The sequence below is a fragment of the Petaurus breviceps genome, unplaced genomic scaffold, assembly GCF_028583685.1.
Source record: "Petaurus breviceps papuanus isolate PSGF00001 unplaced genomic scaffold, PetGlider_PUasm1.0 98, whole genome shotgun sequence".
In the NCBI taxonomy this organism is placed as follows: domain Eukaryota; kingdom Metazoa; phylum Chordata; class Mammalia; order Diprotodontia; family Petauridae; genus Petaurus; species Petaurus breviceps.
The window spans coordinates 60,241,445-60,262,587 of record NW_027187460.1 but is presented as its reverse complement, the minus strand read 5'-3'; the positions used below and the strand labels follow the sequence as shown (position 1 = coordinate 60,262,587).

At 39.5% G+C, this 21,143-nt stretch overlaps 1 protein-coding gene and 1 pseudogene across 3 annotated transcripts in view; both read right to left on the bottom strand.

Moving 5' to 3' along the window:
• The window catches only part of NCALD (neurocalcin delta), a 586,363-nt gene that overhangs the window by 261,045 nt on the left and 304,175 nt on the right, over nt 1-21,143 (bottom strand). The gene's annotated exons all lie outside the window — the stretch shown is intronic.
• On the bottom strand, nt 5,589-5,969 carry LOC138156117 (small ribosomal subunit protein eS27-like; annotated as a pseudogene).

Genomic DNA, 21,143 nt, shown 5'->3' with positions numbered 1-21,143 from the left:
GATCTATCTATACAACTCCAAACTCTCCTTTGAGCTTTAGTCCACATCACTAATTGCCTGGAGACATCTTAAACTCAACATGTCCAGAATTGAACTAATTTATTTTCCTCCAAAACTTCTTCTCTTCTAAACTTCCCTACTTCTGTTGAAGACACCACCATCCTTCTAATCACCTAGGTTCAGAATCTTGGTTTCATTTTCTAGTCTTACCCCACCCCTCATATACAATTAGCTGTCAGATCTTGTCATTTCTATATCTATAACACCTCTCATATCTGACCCAAGCCTCATAACCTTTCACCTTGATTATCACAATAACCTCCTAATTGGTATCCCTGCCTTGAGTTTCTCCCTATTCCAGTCTATCTTATTTGTGAACCAGTGGAAATTTGTTTGACTCTTATGTTCCCAGTCACCTAGGATGCATCTATGCCAAGGATAATAAACCCAGAGATTGGGCATTCTCCCCATGCTCAACCTCTGACAGGACAGGAAAAGTTAGAGTTAAATTCCCAAATCCCTGCCTGTCCTTTCTCATTCCTTATTAGAAAATTTTGAAAATATGCAATATTTCATATTTATAATAATATTATAAAATATATAGAAAATATACTTTGTCATATTGTCATTTGTCATCCCCTTTGGATGACAGGACAGTCTCTTATTCATTCCAGCTGGTTCTTTGTCTAAAAATCTATATAATTTTGAGCTTTGAGGGCCTCTGGACTTTTGTTAGGAGTGAGAGAACCACTGCTTAGTTCCATGTCTTAAAGCCACATTAGGTTTGCAAACCTAGTCTTTTAAGTCTTGGCATCTGTAACTCTCCCCTTATGAGTAACACTAAAGTCTAGTTGACAGCTATCCTTGTATGACTCTGCTGTTTTCCATTGAAACTCTCTTGTACCACACCCACACACTGCTGCCAAAGTGATTTTTCCTTAAGAGCAAATCTGATCATACCATTCTCCTATTCAACAATGAGTTTAAATGACCTTTTGTTTAAGAAGTCGCAACTTCCCCAAGTTTTCCCTTATCAAGTCAGGAGTTCCTGAAATAATGCTTCAGTTCCCAAAAGGCTTTCCTTTGGTGAAGGAAGAAGCTCAGATCCCTGGTTTCCTTTCCAGATACAGGCTAACAAAACAGCAAGGACTGCTCCTCTTTTGAAAAAAAAACCTCATTTCAATACTCTAAGAGAGAAGAATAAATTAACCTACCGGCTAGCAGTCGCTAAACACCTACTGGTTGGTTGATTTTTGTCATTCTTGTTCAAAGAGAACCAAAATGACATCAATATGTCAGAGTCAAGGTACAGTGTGTCTGACTGGCTGATCAGACCAAGCAGAATGCTCTGTCACAGATCAAGCACAAACAGTCCAACAAATCCAATCCTTCCATATGATGGCTCTTCAAATATATGAAAATAACTGTTATTTTCCCTGTAAACCTTGTCCATGGTAGACATCCCCCGGTCCTTGGGTCTCATATGAGGTAGTCTCCTATTCATTCACCTTCCTGGTTGTCTCTGTTGGTTGGTTATTGTCCTTCATTCTCAAAGAGCACCAAAATAACATCACTATTGGGGTGAAGGTACAGTGTGTCTGACTGGGGTTGATCAGACCAATATGAGCTTGGAAGGCTCTACCACAGACTAGACACAAACAGTCAGATGACCATTTGGGGTAGAGATGTCTCTAACTTTGCACATCTCACATTTCTTTTAAGCTACTCCAATTCTGTTTTGCTCAGAGAGCACAGAACCTTCTCTGATGAGGGCATGCCATGCTGGATAGTTCCATGCCAGTGTCTCTCCTGTCTCACAATTGCTTCCAAAGTATTTCAGAGAGGCTTTGAGAGTGTCCTTGTATTACTCCTTCTGATGTCTGCTAAACACCTACAATATATGTACCAGACACTAAAAAAAGGGAAAGGCAAAAAAAGAACTAATCCTTGCCCCATAGGAGCTTATGTGATATCAGGAAACAACATGTACACATATAAGCACATGTGACAAAAGTAGTGTCGTAATTACAATGATGTCAGGGGTCTTGGCATGCCAACTCCTCATTTCCCAGCTTAAGCCCCTTCACTCTAACCTGTTCTCACATCAGCAGATCTAGTCAATAGTCAATAAACATTTATTTATTATTTTATTTATTATAGGTATATAATTATTATTTATTATTTATTAAGTGCCTACTATGTGCTAGGCTCTATGAAGCACTAGGAATACAAGAAAAAGAAAGATAATTCCTGCCCTCAATAAGCTTACAATTTAGTGGGGAAAAAATAGTATACAAAAGAAGCTGAAAAGAGGAGGGGGACACCAGAGGGTACCTGGTCAGGGGTGGGGGTGGGCATAGGCATGATTTCTGTGGAGTTGAAAGCAAGTAGAGAAACTGATGGAAAATAATGACTTAGCTAGAAAGGTCTGAGTCCTCCATAAAGGGAGACCTTGGAAGGCATCCATTGCTCCATCTTTCAGACTTCCAATCAGAGGGAGAGGCAACTGAGGGACCTGAGGAGATATTGAGCATCAAAGCTAAAATAATATCTAGTTTCCTAGAGATAGGTCACCGCTGCAGTTACATCAGTTATATTCAAATTCTCTCTTAGGGGTAATCCCATTGAACAGAAATACACTTCCCCACTCATCACTCTTGGGGATGATATGGAGGCCCCCGTACAATGTGTTTTTATTTTTTTTTTAAGCAATTGGGGTTAAGTAACTTGCCCAAGGTTACACGGTCAGTTTTTTTGTGTGGGTGTTAAATATCTGAGGCCAGAACCAATCCCGGGTCCTCCTGACTCTGGGGCTGGCGCTCTTACTCACTGCACCACCTAGCTACCCCTACAACGTGTTTTTAATCTGCTGTTCGTAAGGTAAGATGGCTGTGTTCCACTTGCACACCCAAGCACTATGGCACTTTTAGATCTTGAACATAACCATTTAACAAAAAGATACTAACATATTAAAGCAGAAGAATACATAACAGAATATATATCACAGTACACACATAAACTCAGATCACCCTATCCCAACAGTACAACTGTGCTGAAAAGTGAGCACACATTTACAGGATCCTGGAAGGAAAGTCTATAAGGAAGGAAAACCTATGTGCTCAGGGTAGCTTACAGCTGTGGACTGTGGCTTTCAATGTTATTCATTCAGGCAGGATCATGTGCTACACATGAAAACGCTTCTCTGCCCTTGTCTGGTTGTCTGGTTTTTGATCCTCATCACTCTTTAGCTGGGAAAAATTCTCTTCTCTATTCAAACATTTATTAGAGCATTAGGCTTTTTAATTTGCCATCACCCTTAAAAGGGTATTTACTATCTGTTCTCCTCAAGTCAGAGAACTGTAAAGTTGAAAAAACTTTTGGGCTATGGGACTAGTCTGGTTAGTTAATTATGCAACGGGATGGTGCACTCTCCAACCACAACAGAGTTCGTGGCTTCCTCAGGTCAACTCTTTCAGTCACCACCAGGTAGCCTCTTTTAAACCAGTTCACCAGGATGCTAAAACAGCACCTTTCTCCAAATCTAGGTGGTACTGAAGGGCAATAGCTATCACTGAAGCTCTTGGTCAATGAAATTATTTCTCTCTCCAACTAATCAGGAATCATTCAACTGAAGTATTCCATCCAATGATTGCTTTTAACTGCCCCCCATCTCTGAATGAAGCAGCTTTTCAGCCCCCTTGCTTTGTCTTTATTTCTCCCCAGGTTCCTATGTCAGATTCTTCCTCTTCAGATTCCTTATATGAGAGTCTCTTGAATTTCAATGTCTAACTTTTCATTTAAGAAGTCCTGGCTCTTCCAAATTTTCCCTATCAAATCTGCTGTTATCCAGTCATTTTTCAATCATGTCCAATTCTTCATGATCCCATTTGGGGGTTTCTTGGCAAAGATACTAGAGAAGTTTGTCATTTCCTTCTCCAGCTCATTTTACAGATGAAGACACTGAGGCAAATAGGGTTAAGTAACTTGCCCATGGTCACATAGCTAGTTAGTGTCTAAGGCCAGATTTGAACTAAGGAAGATGAGTTTTCAAGATTCTAGGCTATCCACTGCATTATCCAACTGTTCCTTTTTAATCCTTTTAAAAATATACTTTTTTTCTAAATGTTTATGTAAATTCTCATTATCTTCTTTAGAAAAAACTATGTATATGCCAGTGAAGCAAGGTACCATAATGCTTTGCAGCTCTGAAGATTTTAACATGGTTGGCCATCTCTATCAGTTTCTTGTCATTAAAAATAATTATAAAAATGTAACTTTTCATTTTAAAAATATTTTCCATTTTTAATGGATAAAAGTTCTTTCTCAACTTGTTTGAAATGTCAAACTATTCCCACACAAGCAGGTCACTTATAATTCTACATCATTTGCAAAAATATAGTCTTTATATTTATTCTGTAGATCTTTTCTGTCCAAAACTGTGCAAAACTATGTTTCTTCATGTAGATGTGTCAGCAGTTTATTCTGTTAAATGAGGCAGTAGGTGGCACAGTGAACGGAGCATAGAACTTTGAGTCAAAGACTTAAGTTCAAAGTCAGCCTCAGATACCTGCTATAAACTAGACAAGGCCCTTAACCTCTAAGCCTTAGTTTCCTTATCTGCAATATAAGTATAATAACAGAACCCACTTCACAGGGCTTATTGTGCACAACATATGAGTTAATGTACTTAAAGTACTTTACATACCTTTAAGAAGGGCTAGAAGGGTCATGAGTGGAAAAAGTTTAAGAAGACTTACCTTAAAAGCACTCTATAAATATTAGCTATTATTTTATTAAAACAAAGAACTCTTCCTACTCCTATTAGGTACCAGAATTTTCATTGCAATAGTGATTTTACCTCATTCAAAAATTGAAGTAAATTTTTCCCTTTAACAAAAATTTTTTCTATCCTTTTATTATTAAACTGCTCCATACAAAAAGGGTCTCTAAAGGGACAGTACACTTCACATATGCAAGATAATTTCATTGGGGGGGGGGCGTTAAGGGGAAGTAGTTGGAGGGCCCAGAAAAATCATCATGTAAGAAGTGGTGCTTAAGCTAAGTATTTTTTAAAATATAAATAGTATTTTATTTTTTCCAATTATATATACACATATATGTTTAAATTCTAACATTCCATTTTTATAAGATTTTGAGCTCAAATTTTTCTTTCTTTCTTCTTCCCTTTCTCCCTCCCCAAGATGGCAAGCAGTGTGATATAGTTATACATGTGCAATCATGTTAAACATATTCCCACATTAGTCATGTTGTGAAAGAAGAAACAGAACAAAAGGGAAAAACCATAGGGGAAAAAAAACAGAGAAAGTGAAAATAGTGTGCTTCCATCTGCATTCAGACTCCATAGTTCTTTTTCTGGATGTGGATAGCATTTTCTATCAGGAATCTTTTGGAATTGTCTTGGATCATTGTATTGCTGAGAAGAGTTAAGTCTATCATAGTTGATCGTTGCATAGTTGATGCTTTCACTGCATACATTGCTCTCCTGGTTCTCTCCTGGTTCTGCTCACTTCATTCACTTCAGCTCATGTAAGTCTTTCCGGGTTTTTCTGAAATCCACCTCCTCATCATTTCTTTTTTTTGTATCAAATTTGTTTTATTCTTTACAGTTCCTCATTCATCTTGATTCAGTCATTAGTGCTGCTTCCGTCTGAAGGAACATCCTTCTGTAAGCCTCGCCTTGCTCCAGTAGGCTGACAGAGTACAGTGGAGCATCCGACACAGAGAACCACTCTTTGTGCGTGACTGAAGACAGTGGTGATTTTATAGCACCCCGGGCAGTTCACGTCCATGAAATACGAGTTCGGACTCTGCACCAAGCGCTTCTTTTTGTGCTTCCGCTTCTCCTCCTCTGGAGAGGGGTGCAGGAGGTCTTTCACGAGAGGCATGTTGGCGCGGAGATATCTTCACCACCGGAAAAGCTCCTCATCATTTCTTACCGTACAATAATATTCCATTATATTCATATACCACAACTTGTTCAACTATTCCCCAATTGATGGACATCCCCTCAATTTCTAATTCTTGGTCACCACAAAAAGAGCTCCTATAAATATATATATATATTTGGAGGGGGAAGGCAAGGCAATTGGGGTTGTCACTTACTTGCCCAAGGTCACACAGCTAGTTAAGGGTCAAGTGTCTAAGGCCAAATTTGAGCTCAGGTCCTCCTGACTTCATGACCAGTGCTCTGTTCACTTAGCTGTCCCTCCTATAAATATTTTTGTACACATAGGTCCTTTTCCTTTTTTTATGATCTCTTTGATATTGCTGGATCAAAGGGTACACACAGATGACTGATTTTGATAGACTTAGCTCTTCTCAGCAATGCAAGGACCTAAAACAATTCCAAAGGATCATGATGGTAGATGCCATCCAATTCTAGAGAAAGAACTATGGAATCAGAAAGCAGAGCAAAGCAGACTATTTTCTTTTTGTTTTGTTTTGTTTTGTCTTTTTCTTTCTTGTGATCCCTCCCATTTGTTATAATTCTTCTATGCAATCTGAATACTGTGAAAATGTGTTTAATAGGAATGTATGTGTAGACCCATATCAGATTGCATGCCGTCTTGGGGAAGGAGGAGGAGAAAATTTACAACTTTTGGAAGCGAATGTTGAAAACTAAAAACAAATGAACAAATTTTAGGAAAAAAGGTTAGCCATATGAAAGATGCTTTTAAAAGATAAAAAAGGTAGGCACAATTTGATGGTCCTTTGGGCATAGTTCTAAATTATTAAGCTAAGTCTTAAAGGGAGCTCGGGATCCAAGAGGTATCAGTATGGAGGAGGTACATTTTAGGCATACAGAGGCCCAAGATGGGGAAGGACAGTTCTGACGAGCAATGAGGATGGGCTGCCTATCTTTATAACTGAGGCATGCACAGTAGGCCCTCTTAATCATGCCTAATTATTATTATTTTTTTATTAAAGCAATTGGGGTTAAGTAACTTGCTCAAGGTTACACGTCCAGTTATTTCTGGGTGTGGTGCCAAGTATCTGAGCCCGGATTCGATCCCAGGTTATCCCAACTCTGGGGCCGGTGCTCTTACTCACTGTGCCACCTGGCTGCCCCTAAGCAATTGGGGTTAAGTAACTTGCTCAAGGTTACATGGCCAGGTATTTCTGGGTGGGTGCTAAGTGTCTGAGCCCAGATTTGATCCCAGGTCATCCTGACTCTGGGGCCAGTGCTCTTACTCACTGTGCTACCTGGCCACCCCAGTCATGCCTAATTATTGAAAGAGCACAGTTTTACATTCTATGGATGGGATCCAGTTGGCTGTTTTCCCTTTTTCACTGGTGAAGCTTCACGAAGCTCTCAGTTTCCACAGGGGAGCACTGTTTTGATGTACTTCAGCCCATGGAACTCCTACTACAGCTCGGAATACCCAGGAATAGAAGACCCCCTACAAAGAATGAGAGGGACCAATCTTGTAAACAGCAGGGAAACAAGGTTTAAAAGGCAGCAGAAGGAAAATATATAGCCTTTTTAAAAAGCTCTCGATTTCAACAGGGACAATGAGACAGGATTCAAGTAAGGACAACATAGCACAGAACAATGAGAACTCTGACAAGTGTTAAAGCAGAAAACCAGGTGGCTGCTAGAACTTGCCATGATCCCTTTCGTTCTGCCAGCAACCCTGCTTTGGCATCTGATGACATTTTGCAACCTCTGTTCCCAATTTCTATGCCTCAGTTTTTCCTCCCTTTATGTTCCACTGCAGACACTCTGTGGTCTGCTCAACTTTCCAAAATCACATCATTTTCACAAATAACCACCGGGTCCTTCCAATCTGCCCTTTTAGCATTGCTTCCTGGAAACCAAATATTTCCCTTTTATTTTCCCCTCCTAGACCCAGGCATGCAGGGAAAACACTTTAACCATTCCTAGATTGTATCTTGGCCTGTTCTTTGTCTTTTTGTAGTTCAATTTGTGATGTGGGCAGGTATACCAGGGGCAGGAACATTTCAGCAGTCTTCTCTTCAAGATTCCCACTCTCAAGGAGATAAAGATAGAATCAATCTTCACTCCCCAGCTGTACAGTAATTGTATGAATGAGTGTGACCTGGGAGTGAACTTAGTTATTTCCCACTATGTAAAGGTCCCTAGCACAAAATAAAAAAACCCTAGGAAGGCAGAGAGCTGCAGATCCATCTAATTCAGGCTAACTGGCATTTATTAGATAGAGGGAAGGGATTGAAAACCTAGGGCTAGAAGGGGCTTTCAGAGGTCATCTCCAATCTCCTCATCTTATAGATGAAGAAACTAGCTGGTCCAGGGAGGGAGGTTACCCTAAGTTAGCCAGGTGAAAACTTACTAAGTAGAAGACACTGTGCTAGGGGCAGATAAAGTAAAATGAAAAACAGTCCTTTGCTCTCAGGGAGTTTACATTCCTCATCATATAAACAGTAGATATAGATACATACATGATAATTTGAAAAAATAAAGGAAATAAGAACTAATAATTAAGAAGGTCAAAGAGGGCTGCTCCAAAGTATATGGCACATAAACCAACTTCAAAGGAAGCTTGAGATTCTAAGGGATAGAGGTGAAAGGGGAGTATATTCCAGGCAGAGGAGAGAACCCATGTAAAGACATGGAAATGGGAGATGTAGTAACTTTCAAGTTTGGGAAACAGAACATAGCATTTGAAAGAATAATGGGGGAAGTGGCTAGGTGGCACAGTGAATAGAGCACCAGCCCTGGAGTCAGGAGGATCTGAGTTCAAATCTGGCCTCAAACACTTAACACAATTACTAACCGTGTGACTTTGGGCAAGTCACTTAACCCCAATTGCCCTCCAAAAAGCAAAAAAGAAGAAGAAGAATGGGCAATAAACCAAGGAAAGTAGGCTACATGACCTTAAGCATCAATCTAAGGCATTTGTTCTTTATCTGAGAGGTAATAGGAAGCTGGGGCAGCTAGGCACAGTGAACAGAGTATCAAGGGTCTGGAGTCAGGAAGCCCTGAGTTCAAATTTGATATCAGACACTTACTAGCTATATGACTCTAGGCAAGTAACTTCACCCTCTTTGCCTCAGTTTCCTCATCTGTAAAATGAGCTGGATAAGGAAATGGCAAATCTGCGGTATCTTTACCAAGCAAACCCCAAATGGGGTCATGAAGAGTCAGACATTACTGAGATGAGCAAAAAACAGCAAAATGATATGAATTAAAGGACATCACCTACCAGGCCCTTGAAGCCGCTAAGTCACACAGTGACTAGAGTGCCAGACCTGGAGTCAAGAAGGCCTGAGCTCAAATCCAAGCTCAGACAGTAGCTTGTGTGACCATGGGCAAATCACCTAACTTCTGCCTGTCCTGGGTTCCTTGACTCTAAAATGCAGACAATAATGGCATCTAGTTCCCAGGGTTGTTGTGAGGATCAGATAAAATCAGATATGTAAAGTATTCAGCCCAGTACTTGGAACTCAGTAGGTATTTAATAAATGCTTGTCCCTTCCTTCTTCCCTACTCCACTCCTCCCAGGACAACTCTTTTGCTACCTATCTTAGTACCAAATATTTCACCGTTAGAGCTTCACTTATTACTAAAGGATATGAATAAAAGTTGTTCAGGAAGAAGGTCTAGTCAGGTTGTAGTGTACTGGGAGCAGCTACACTTGTGAAATCACAGATCCATAAAAATAAAAACATCACTATTAGCACGTAATTGGAGAAGGTTCAGAGAGACCAATTGCTAGACATTATGAGTAAGCACACTGGTAACATGTGGCTAATTTGGTTGGCTGCCCATCCCATTGCTTCTAGGTGGAGTGCGTGAGTTAGGAAGTAAGAGTCAAGCCCAGGTAAGCCTGGGAGTGGTGGAGGGCGAGTTGGGAAAAGATATAGCTACAGAGAATATTTCTGTTTATCTTCCCTAGCGTGTTCATCAGTGGGAAGGAATGAGGGACCATGGTTTTGTTTTTGTCTTTCCCTCCCTTGGACATCTTGTTGTACTATAGCCATCCATGCTTGGATGGACTATCGCCAGGAGTCTTGACTTTTGTCTTGCCACTGGATTCCCATGACTTCAGAGGAGAGAGTGAGGCTGATGACTTTGTACAGCTCTGCCTCACTTAAATCCAATTCATTAGCAAATAAAGACTTCACCCTTGCGGTGCCATTGGTCCTCTGAAAAGGAAGGGCAAGCAACAACAGCCATGTGTGTGGCTTCCTTTGGTGTTAAGGGGTCATTCGAGGGAAGGCTGAGTCTGTGATGATAAGGTGATTCATATGGTCCAGGATGCATTTCTTTCTTTTTCAGTAATTTGCTTATTTCTTATTTAAAATTCATTTTTAACATACAATTTTAAAATTTTGAGTTCCATATTTTCTCCCTCCCTCCAGCCCTGCCCCTACCCATTAAGAATGTGAAGTCATGCAAAATATATTTCTCTGTTAACCATGTTGCAAAAAAAGAAGAAAAAAGTCAAGAAAAATAAAGTAGAAAGACAGTATGTATCAATATACACTTAGAGTTCATCAGTTCTCTCTCTAGAGGCGGATAACATTTTTCATCATGAGTCCTTTGGAATCGTCTCAGATCATTGTATTGTTTACAGTAGTTAAGTCTTTCACAACTGATCAACATTACAATATTCTTGTTACTGTGTACAATGTTCTTCTGACTGCTCACTTTGCATCAATTCACATAAGTCTTCCCATATTTTTTCTCAAACCGCCTCTTCATCATTTCTTATAGCCCAATAGTATTCCTTCACAATCACATACTACAAATTGCTCAGTCATTCACCAATTGATGGCCAAGATACATTTCTGATGTGACTGCTCTGAGACCCTGATCCTTCACCTATTTGGGGCTTCAGAGCCCCAAATATTAGCAAGCACTTTATCATCTCCCCTGAGAATCTGTAAACTCCTTCACAACAGAGAGTATGTTTTAAGTTACCCCCAGCACCTAATAGAGAAACACTGAAAAAACTGAATTGCTGAACCAAATGGACAATGATCCCACTTTATAATAACCTTTGAAAAGAATTAGAATTTAAACATAACCCTTGATTTAAAAAAAAGATAATTCATGTGATTTTTAACTACTTGGGATCTGGTCATACAAGACCCAATATTACATACGCATGGGGATATGCACCAGATATATACATTAACATATTCAAAGCGGATTCCAGTGAAACCATTATAGGAGACTTATCCACCGCCCCCCCAGAAATGCTCAGCCAAACCTAATTATGACAAAAGGGAAAATGGATCTGATTGCTGATTGCCACTTGGGAAATGCCTGTACCCACTGCCAGTCACAGCTCTGATCACGATTGGCTTTGTGATGTGATCTTCGAGCAAAAGCTAATGTTCTGTTCTGTGTTTTCACTTAACAGTTTCTTGCAAAAGCAGAAAAGGTTATTTCTATTTACTCTGACTTGTTCTGAATTCAGAAACAACCCATCTACTCAATTGCTGCAAAGAAAACAAACCAAGAGGAGGGAAAAAAAGCTCTGACCTTTATTTACTAAATGAGATGTTTTACCCAGAAGCCATAAGTAATTAGGTCCTCAGTAGACTGAATAACAGCTCTTTGTACACCTTGGAATAAGAGGAAAAAGCAGAAACAGCCCAGGGAGGCAGCATCTGATTATAGCTTAGTCGTGACTTAGATGGAAAAACAAAAAAAGAAAAGAAAAAACTGGAGACACCAGAGTAAGGGAAAGAAAAAGGAAATGGTGAGGTTTGGAGGAAGGACAAGGGAATGGGAAACAAATTAGGGCTGAGGAGGGATATGATTGGTAGGGGTTCTGGGGCAGACATTATTTGTACTGTTATAACTCACAGTTTGTCATATTTTACACAGCACTGCTAATGAACTGAGTTTCTATAAGTTGCATTCATTCCTCAGGACTGCTTGGGGGGGAAATTCCCATTACTAATGTGATATTAGTCCCAAAGATCAGACAGAGAGCCTTTTAATCCTGTTAAGGGATGTTTTGCTCTTTCTGTAGAGATGCAATGGTCCCAATAATTATTTAACAAGGTTTTTATGCAAAATGTGAATGGGGACTTATCATGTCTAAAGATGCATCTGGGTATCCATAAGGAGGCTTATAACACCCCCACATCTGTCCTCTTCTCACTACTCAATCATAACTATCCCAATTCAGTTCCTCATCGTCTCTTGCCTGGAGTACTCAAAAATCCTCCATGTTGGTTTTCCTGCATCGAGTCCTCTCAGATCTATACTCTATCGATGTAGATGTTAAATTGAAATGACTAAAGCTTGGGTATGGCCATCTTATTCCCTTTTCATGAGTTTTCAGTGATTCTCTATCACCTCTAGGTTAAAATACAGCCTCTCTGCTTGCCCTTTGCAGGACTTCACAGCCTACCTCCCAACTGCCTTTTCAGACTGATTATAAAAGACTTGTTTCCTGTTTTCTATGATCAAGCTAAATCAGCCAGCTTGTATACCTCATATATATATATATATATATATATGTATATATATATATATATATATATATATACATTAGCTTCTTTCTCCATGATTCTGTGTCAGCTGCCTTTGTGCTCTCCTTTCTCATACCATCCATCTCTCAGAACCCCTAATTCAACTGATCTCAACGGCAATATATTAGAAGAGGCCTTTCTTGACTCCCTAGTTGTTAGATCCTCTGACCCCCAAATTACTGTGCATTCATTTTACATTCACTTCTCTGGGTATATATTGCCCCCCACCTCTTCCTCAATAGAATGGAAGCTCCCTGAGGGCAGGGACTATTTCATTTTTGCTTTTTTATTCCCTGCACCTAATACAGTACATGTCTGAACAAATGCTTTTAGAATTCAATGGAATTGAATTTGAAAAAATGCTGGTCAGATGCCTTAGATGAAGACATTGTTACTTTAATGTTTAAGAGAACAGATTTAAAGATAGTTTTGATCACATATAACCTTTTACAGGAATAATCAAATATCTGATTATATAAAGAGAACTATATAAAATCTAAAGAAACAGAGGTGGCTAGTGAATAGAGAGAGCACCAGCCCTGCCATCGAGTGAAATGTGGCCTCAAACACTTAACATTTACTAGCCATGTGACCTTGGGCAAGTCATTTAACCCCAATTGCCTGCCTTCCCCCCTCCAAAAAGGAAAAAAAATCTAAAGAAACAAACATCACCGATATACAATTTGATCATAAAATATATCAAAAGGAAACATTCTTGGACCTTGGGTATAAGTTAATTTTTAAAAAGCACCTCTCATTATATTCTTCTTAAGAGCTCATTCTAAATAATCCCTAACTCCTGTTTTTTGTTCAAGATATATACACATATAATATATATATAGTGTATATATATATGCATAGATATACACACAAACATGTATGTGTATGTAATGTATCCCTATCCCTTCTGATTGAATTCTATTGTATCATCAATTTCTTCACGACGCTTGCTTAATCTGACTAATCTTGAATTTAGATAAAATGATATTGTTAGCTTGACCCCATCCTCCTTGTGCCCCCACTACCAATACATTATAATGCACCCTGCAACATTCCTGAGATATATACTGACAGACTATCTGATATTTCTCAATCTTAAAAGCCCTGGAGTATTAGAAGGCAGAATATCTATTTTTTCAAAGGGTGTGTAATATCTCTGATAGGGTGGTAAAGTTCTGATTGCCGGAGGTTAGTAAATCTAGTCTTATGGTTTCTTCCAGTCTTAGAACTATTGAATTTGCCCTAATCTTGGCTGATTGTTTTTCCTGGCACTTTGAAAATTCTAACAAGTCTATTTAAAATAATATCATGCTGTTAGGTAATAGCCCCACTCAACTGAGGACCAGAGTGGCAGAGGACTTGTGGGAGCATTCTATTTGATGCTTTTCACCAATGACACTGCTAATGTCTAGAGTCTATTCTCTTGCCCCCATTTAAAGAGATGCAGCCCAGTCAGTTCATAAGTTAAATCCACAATAAGTTAAATAAAAGGAGTCTTCCATCATAGAGAAATGTGAAACCACAGTCATCTAGGTAATGGATTATACTTCACACTGATTGGCTTTACTAGCTGCTATTTAAAATAATATCTTAGTTCACATTTCAAATTCTTTAGAACGCCTTCTAGAGCCATTGTTGTAGATGGCTGTCATTCAGTCACAGTATCAAGACACCGTTATTTAAGTCACCATTATATAAGACTCCATTCAATTGACATTTGAACTAACAATCATCAGAAGACTCCCTGTAGCTGGGACCAAGATGTTAGATGCTGCTGTACCCTCATATCAAAATACTCTTTCCATAGAGCCATTTAAATAAATGATCAGATCTTCTGGTTGAGGATTATGTTTGATTCTGTTCCTCACCATATCAGTAAGAAAATGTTGGGATATTTTGTACATATCAGTTGATGTCAGAAGTGTCTCTCCAATAAGCCAGGTGACTGAGGACTACTGCTATTCAACCCCCTGCCCTCCACTTTATAGGAGAGATTCAGGACCTAAATACTGGCTCTTTGGGGAAGGTGTAGCCATTTCTTGGCATCTTTTTACAATGTCCTAAGAGTCTGAGGGAACTCTTGGTGACCACACTATTCTTCAGGTTCAATGAGACACAAGGTAAGATGAAAGTATTTACTGTGTCTATTTTCTGCCACAGAGACAATTTAGATTGGCCCACAATGTCTATAGTCATGTGAGTAATCACATTCTTGGCAGAATTTGCAGTGTGGAACCCCATGGAGATTTCAAGTTAAAAATAGGTGTTTTCCTCAGACACCACTGAGATCCCCTGATTTTGTATTTGGAATTGTATGGAGAGAACCTTCTTCTTCTAGCCAGTAATCAGAAAGAATGAACGTTTGATCCCATTGAGATATAGTCCTCCTATGAAGCAACCTCACTTGTGTTGTCCAGAATTCTGGTCAGGGAGCCAGAAGTCAACCCCTATGGCCAAATCATCCATATATGCTAGGAATCTAATTTTCTTATTATACAAATCATATCCTTGCCCTAGCCTTATAAGGGCATGTATGATCAGTTCCAATGTTTTAAGTTAGAAACTATGGGGCTAAGAGGGAAGCCCTGTCTCACTCCTGTCTGGATGTTTGTACTTGCTGTAAGGACATCTGTGGCGTGGATAGAGGTCTTACTATCCCAGTAGAGTCTTTCTGTAACGCCAATCGTCTCTTTGTGCAAACTGTCCCAGTTTAGTGCTAACAGCGGCTTGTGTAGCACTAAACCAAATGCATTGATTAGTTACCTCACACATTTTCCTTTTACGTTTGGTTTCCTCCAGTTTGGACTACAACAAATTATGCTTGTTGCAGCTGGCCCTAAGCACGAAGTCCTTCTGATTGTTGCTGATGCATCTATTTCTTATATTCCAGTACTCAGAGTTTTAGATTGGTTAGAGGCATAGACTTTACCAATAGTGCGACCCAGGGAAACAGGTTTCCAATTGTAGGGCAGATTCCTATTACACTTTTTATAAATTAAAATAGGCATAGATGACTGCCATTCTTTGGGGATAGAATTGTGTTTATGTGATTTTTTTTAAGAGTGGTTAAAATGTGTCCCTCTGGATCAATCTTCTTCAAAATTCAATATTTAATGCCATTCAGTCCTGAGACTATATTTGTACAGTGTTTTAATTGGTTCTATACCTGCAGTAGAGTGAAGAGATCACAAAATAGGTTCTCTGAGTTAGCAGGAGGTCCCATGATTTGGTATTAAAGAATGACTGCCGAGAGGAGGGATGGCACTGCTCTGACTACTTTTAAAAAGTAGAATATTTTAAATACTTTAAAAGTAGGATATTTTTTTTTAATTTTCAAATTGAATTTGAAAAAATTCTGGAACCTAACTTGGACGAAAATAATACATATTAACTACCTTTTACTCATGCTTATAAATGCTAAATCCAGCAGTCTTTTCTCAGACACCCTTCTGCTTCTGCTCAACCTCTCTGAAGTTTTTGGAATGCTGCCTTTCCTTCTCTTGAACACTAGGCTCTCCCCTGGCTATCATGATATCACTCTCAGTTCTTCACCTGCCTACCTGAATATTCCTTCTCAGCATTCTCCACAGCATCTTGCTGTTGGTTCAGAAGCCCTGAAGAAGGATTTTCTTGTTGTATGTTTATAGAAATCCTGGGAGAGGGCTTTGCTAATGTGTTCAGGGGTTCTAGGACTGTTCTACAGACAGAGGATAAATTCATGAAGGGACTGGCAATGTATCTTATGGCCTTGCTAAGCCTTGTCTCTCCAGGAACTAAGATTGCTGAGAACTTGCCTCGTGTCAAGATGAAGAAAAGACCTCCATTTGGGTATTAAGTGCTGTGTTTAAACTTGATGTAACTCTGGGGTAGATTCAATTGTGATCCAGGGGTGGGGAACTTTTGACCTTTTTGTGTTCTATGGTTGAGCAAATGAATGTATTTTACTTATGTTTGGAAACTAATCTCCATTTGAGAAGAGGGGCTTTGTGGTGGACTTAATTAAGGTATAGCCTAGGGGTGGAGAAGTATTTGGAACAGAGACTTTGTAATTGATTGAATGATTGGAAAGTCCTGGGGTGTGGTAGGCCTTGGAGATGATTTAATCACACTTAGTAAATGCTGTATTTTGAATGATGTCATGTTTTGATCTTCTCTGTTCTGGGTTTGTTACTGAATAAAATAGAGAGCACCTATGCTGGTATTTTGAACCTGGGAAGTTGCCTTTGCTTGATATTACATTACATCCACCCAATTACTAACCATTGCCCAATGCTTTCTCCCAGCATCTCTTTGTTTTTCCTCTACTTTCTTTACCTTGGCGGATTCTGCAGCCCCCACAAGTTTAATCGACATTTGATGCAGAGGATACCCAAATCTATATATCCAGGCTTAATCTCTCTCCTGTACTATATTACCTGCTGGATATGTCCATCTGAATGTGGCTCAAGTCCAATATGTCCAAAACAGAGATCATTATATTTTCCCCCAAACCCACCTGCCTCCCAAACTTCCCTAATTCTGTTAAAGGCAAACGACCTGGGTCTGTAGCCTTGGTGCCATCCTTGACAAGAGTCAAGCTCCTCACCATCATCACCCCCAATCCAATTGGTTGTTGTAATGGTAATGGGGATTTGAAGATCTTCCCTGCCCCTTAATAAGCCAAGTGAATTTGAGGACCTTCCCTGGTTTGAAAATATACTCTACCCCTAATAGGCTGAATGTGGTCACATGGAGCCTATGGTAGGAGGCTTGTTTTTCAGGAAGTCCCCATCTTGTTACTTTGTAATTAGGCAGTAGGTCATGAAGGTTGTGATGTTCTTCAACCCTGGAGAAAGCTATAAATATACCCTGATGTGAGATTTTGCTTTGGGCTCACTTTGGGAAGAGTTGTGTGATTTGGCCAGATGAGACTCTGGGCAGCCATTGAGACCCCTGGCTTTGAAAATCCAGATGTTGGTGCTTCTCTCTCCAGTAACTGGCTAGATATGGATATAATGGTCAGACAGCTGGAAGCCCTGTCTGCTGGTATGTTTCTCTGCCTGTACTTTTTTGTCTGCCTGTAACTTCTGTTTGTATTTTCTCTGAAGTTCACGGTGCTGACTTTTTCCCCTGAACTAGGTAAATGATATATGTTTGATTAAAGTAAGATGGTTAACCCCTATTGGAGTTGCTTTCCTTTAGAAAAGCAGATCAAAGAACCTGTTCTAGCAGCCATCCTGGGTATGTTATGGTGTTTGCTGCTACAGTTGTAAAGTCTAGTAAATTCTACATGGAATAGTTGTCAAGTCTTAGAGATTCTACTTATGTAGCATTTCTTCCATCCATCTGCTCTTCTCTATTCAAACAGCTTCTAGTCTAGTTCAGTCCTTCATTATATTGGAGGCCCTCACTTCTGGATTATTATAATAGTATCCCATTTGCTCTTACAGCTTTTTCTGTCTGACCCCTCTCTAATTCATTTTCCAACATCGCCAAATTGATACTTCTAAAATATAGATCCGAATGGGTCACGCCCCTTCTCATAAATTTTCAGTTGTTCCGTAAGACTTCTAAAATAAAATACAAACCCCTCAACTGGTATGTAAAGCCCTCCACGATATGCCTTCCACCTACCTTTCAAGTTTTATTTGTATACTGCTCCCCTTGGAGCACCCTCTCCTTTAGTGAAATCATTTAATTAGTTGTTCCCTATATGAAAAAAAATCCGTCTCCCACTTCCACCCCTCATGTGTGGTATGTGCCCATTTTTCATCTCTTCTTGGACTCTTTAGGCTCCTTCAAAGCACAGCTCAAGGGCTATCTCTTTCGTCGTGCCTTTTCTGATTCCTCACTTAACAATGCTCCCTCTCCCTCTAGAAACTACTTTTATAGTTCTGAATGTATGAGCTTACCTGAATGTACAATATATTACACTAGTTAGATATAAGCTCCTTGAGGGCAAGAAGGAGCCTCCCCCCACCTTTTTTTATCCCAGTTCCTGCCTGCTTCAGTAGACTACACCATAACTATTTAATACATGTTTGTTAAATTGAATTCATGATATAATACGAATTGTTGCTAAATAAAAACAAGCAGATGTGGCGGCTAGGTGGTGCAGTGAATACAGCACTGGCCCTGGAGTCAGGAGGACCTGAGTTCAAATCCATCCTCAATTTGACACACTTACTAGCCATGTGACTTTGGGCAAGTCAATTAACCCCAATTGCCCTCCAAAAAGAAAAAGAAAGAAAATAAATAAATAAAAACAAGCAGAAATATTGTTTACTTGTTATTTCTCTTCAATTTTGTTTTCTGTTATTTTCAAAATCTCCACAAGTCTGATGTTTCAGAGGGCTTTCGCTATATTGTATCACTTTGCAGTTGTTCAGTCTTTTCAGTTGTGTCTGACTTCATGACTCCATTTGGGGTTTTCTTGGCAAAGATGCTGGAGGGGTTTGCCATTTCCTCCTCCAGTTAATTTTTCAGATGAGGAAACTGAGGCAAACAGGGTTAAGTGACTTGCCCAGGGCCACACAGCTAGGAAGTATCTTCCTGACTCTAGGCTTGACACTCTTTCCATTGCAGTACTTAGCTGTACCTTCCTGTTATGTTATTTTTTGGTGTTAAACTATCATTTAAAAATTAGTATTTTTCTCCAGGAAAACTTTCAGTCAATAGGTCATTTTTCACAGACAGATGATTGATAAGAAAACTATAAATGTATACTTACTGTATGAATATCTAGAAGGAAGTTCCAAAAGGTCAAAGGGCTAAGATAGACTAAAAGACAATTATTTGTTCAGTCATGTTCGACTCTTTGTGACCCTGTGGACCAGACTGTCCATAGGGTTTTTTTTGGCAAAGATACTGGAGTAGTTTGCCATTTCCTTCTTCAAGAAAAACAGAGGTTAAGTGATGTGTCCAGGGTCACACAGCCAGAAAGTGTCTGAGGCTGGATTTGAACTCAGGTTCTCTTGATTCCAGGCCCAGCACTCTATCCACTGAGCCACCTAACTGCCTCCAAAAGACAATCAGGACAACAGAAATAAAAACACTTGAAGGACAGCTTACCCTACTTTCATTTGCTCTCAAATCTATTTTAGTGGACAGAACACCATAAAGTTTCATTTTAACTAGGTTTAGCAATTAATAAAGCCTTGGAGGAATGTGAATGTTGATTTTGTTAGAAAAGACACTACCTAAAAAAAGGCGGCCAAAGGTGATGAAACACTAATCCCAGAAATATCCACAGATTTCTGAAAAAGGAATTGCAAGGAAGAAAAAGACAAAAACAAAAAGGTGCACACAGAAAAGCAGATGTTAGTTTTGAGTTTAGGGAACTGGGGTCTAGTACCCTATACTAGGTGCTGCAGCAACAGAGTGCTAGGCCTGGAGTCAAGAAAACCTAAGTTCAAATCCAGCCTCGGACACTTACTGTCTGAGATACACTACACTGTAATTATTTAATAAATATTTGTTGAAATGAATTAATGATATAATACTAATTGTTGCTCAATAAAAACAAGCAGAAATGGTTTACTTATTACTTCTCTTCAATTTATGTTTTCTGTTATTTTCAAAATCTCCACAAGTCTGATAAGTCACTTAACTTCTGTTTGCCTCAGTTTCTTCAACTGTAAGAAGGAACTAATAATAGCACAGCCTAATTCCTAGGATTGTTGTGAGGATCAAATGAGGTAGTGTGCTGGCTGTCATTAATGTTATTATTACAGGTAGGTATGATAGAATTTGAAGACATGGTCCCTGCCCTCCAAGACTTTATAATACAGCTGGTAGATTTAAAAACATTCATAGGGTGATTCATACTCGGAGTCCTTTCCAGCTTTTTCCATCTAGGATTCTATGAGTTGCAACTTCTGAAAGAAATCCTCAAAGTGGAGCTGCAAAAACCCATTATGAGTAAGAGCAGCGTCTATGGGATAAACATGTCAAAGAGACATTCATTTTCATAAATGGTCCCACCATGCTTGGAATGTACTTGCCTCACATCTGCCTCTTAGAACCTCTAGCTTCCTTCAAATACCTTCAGCACAACTCAGGCACTGTCTCCTACAGAGAGGCCTTTCCTGATCTCTCTAGGCTCTCTCCCTCTTGAAGTTACTTTGGAATTTTAGAATTTGGAAGATGGAAACCAGAAGTGTCCAAAACAACTGCAGTTGCTTTAATAAGCTTAAAAGTGCACTAAGGCTTTTGGGACACATTGAATTATCTTCTCTACAGACACATTGTGATCTTCCTCCCTCCCAAGAATGCAAACTCCTCTAGGGTTTGGAAACTCTGTATTTACGAATGTAACTCAGTCCCAAAGTCCAGTGGGGGAGATTAATGCCCCGTGTTTGCATGAAGGGTGAGGTGGAAAGAGAGAAGATTCAGTCTTTTGAATTTCTTTGGTTTCTTCAGTTTCTTTGGCCTCTGCAGTTGCTTTGGATGCTTCTGGTTTCCGGCTGCAGGAGAGAAGATGGATGATGCCAACTCCACTGCAGGTTGCTAAAGCGAGAATGAGACTGAAAAGAAGCCAATGTGAGAGGAACTGGCAGTCGTCATCACATCTCTCTTCCCAGTTTGCTACACTAGAGACTTCAGGGAATATCTACTTGGGCAAGATCTCTCTCTCTCTCTCTCTCTCTCTCTCTCTCTCTCTCTCTCTC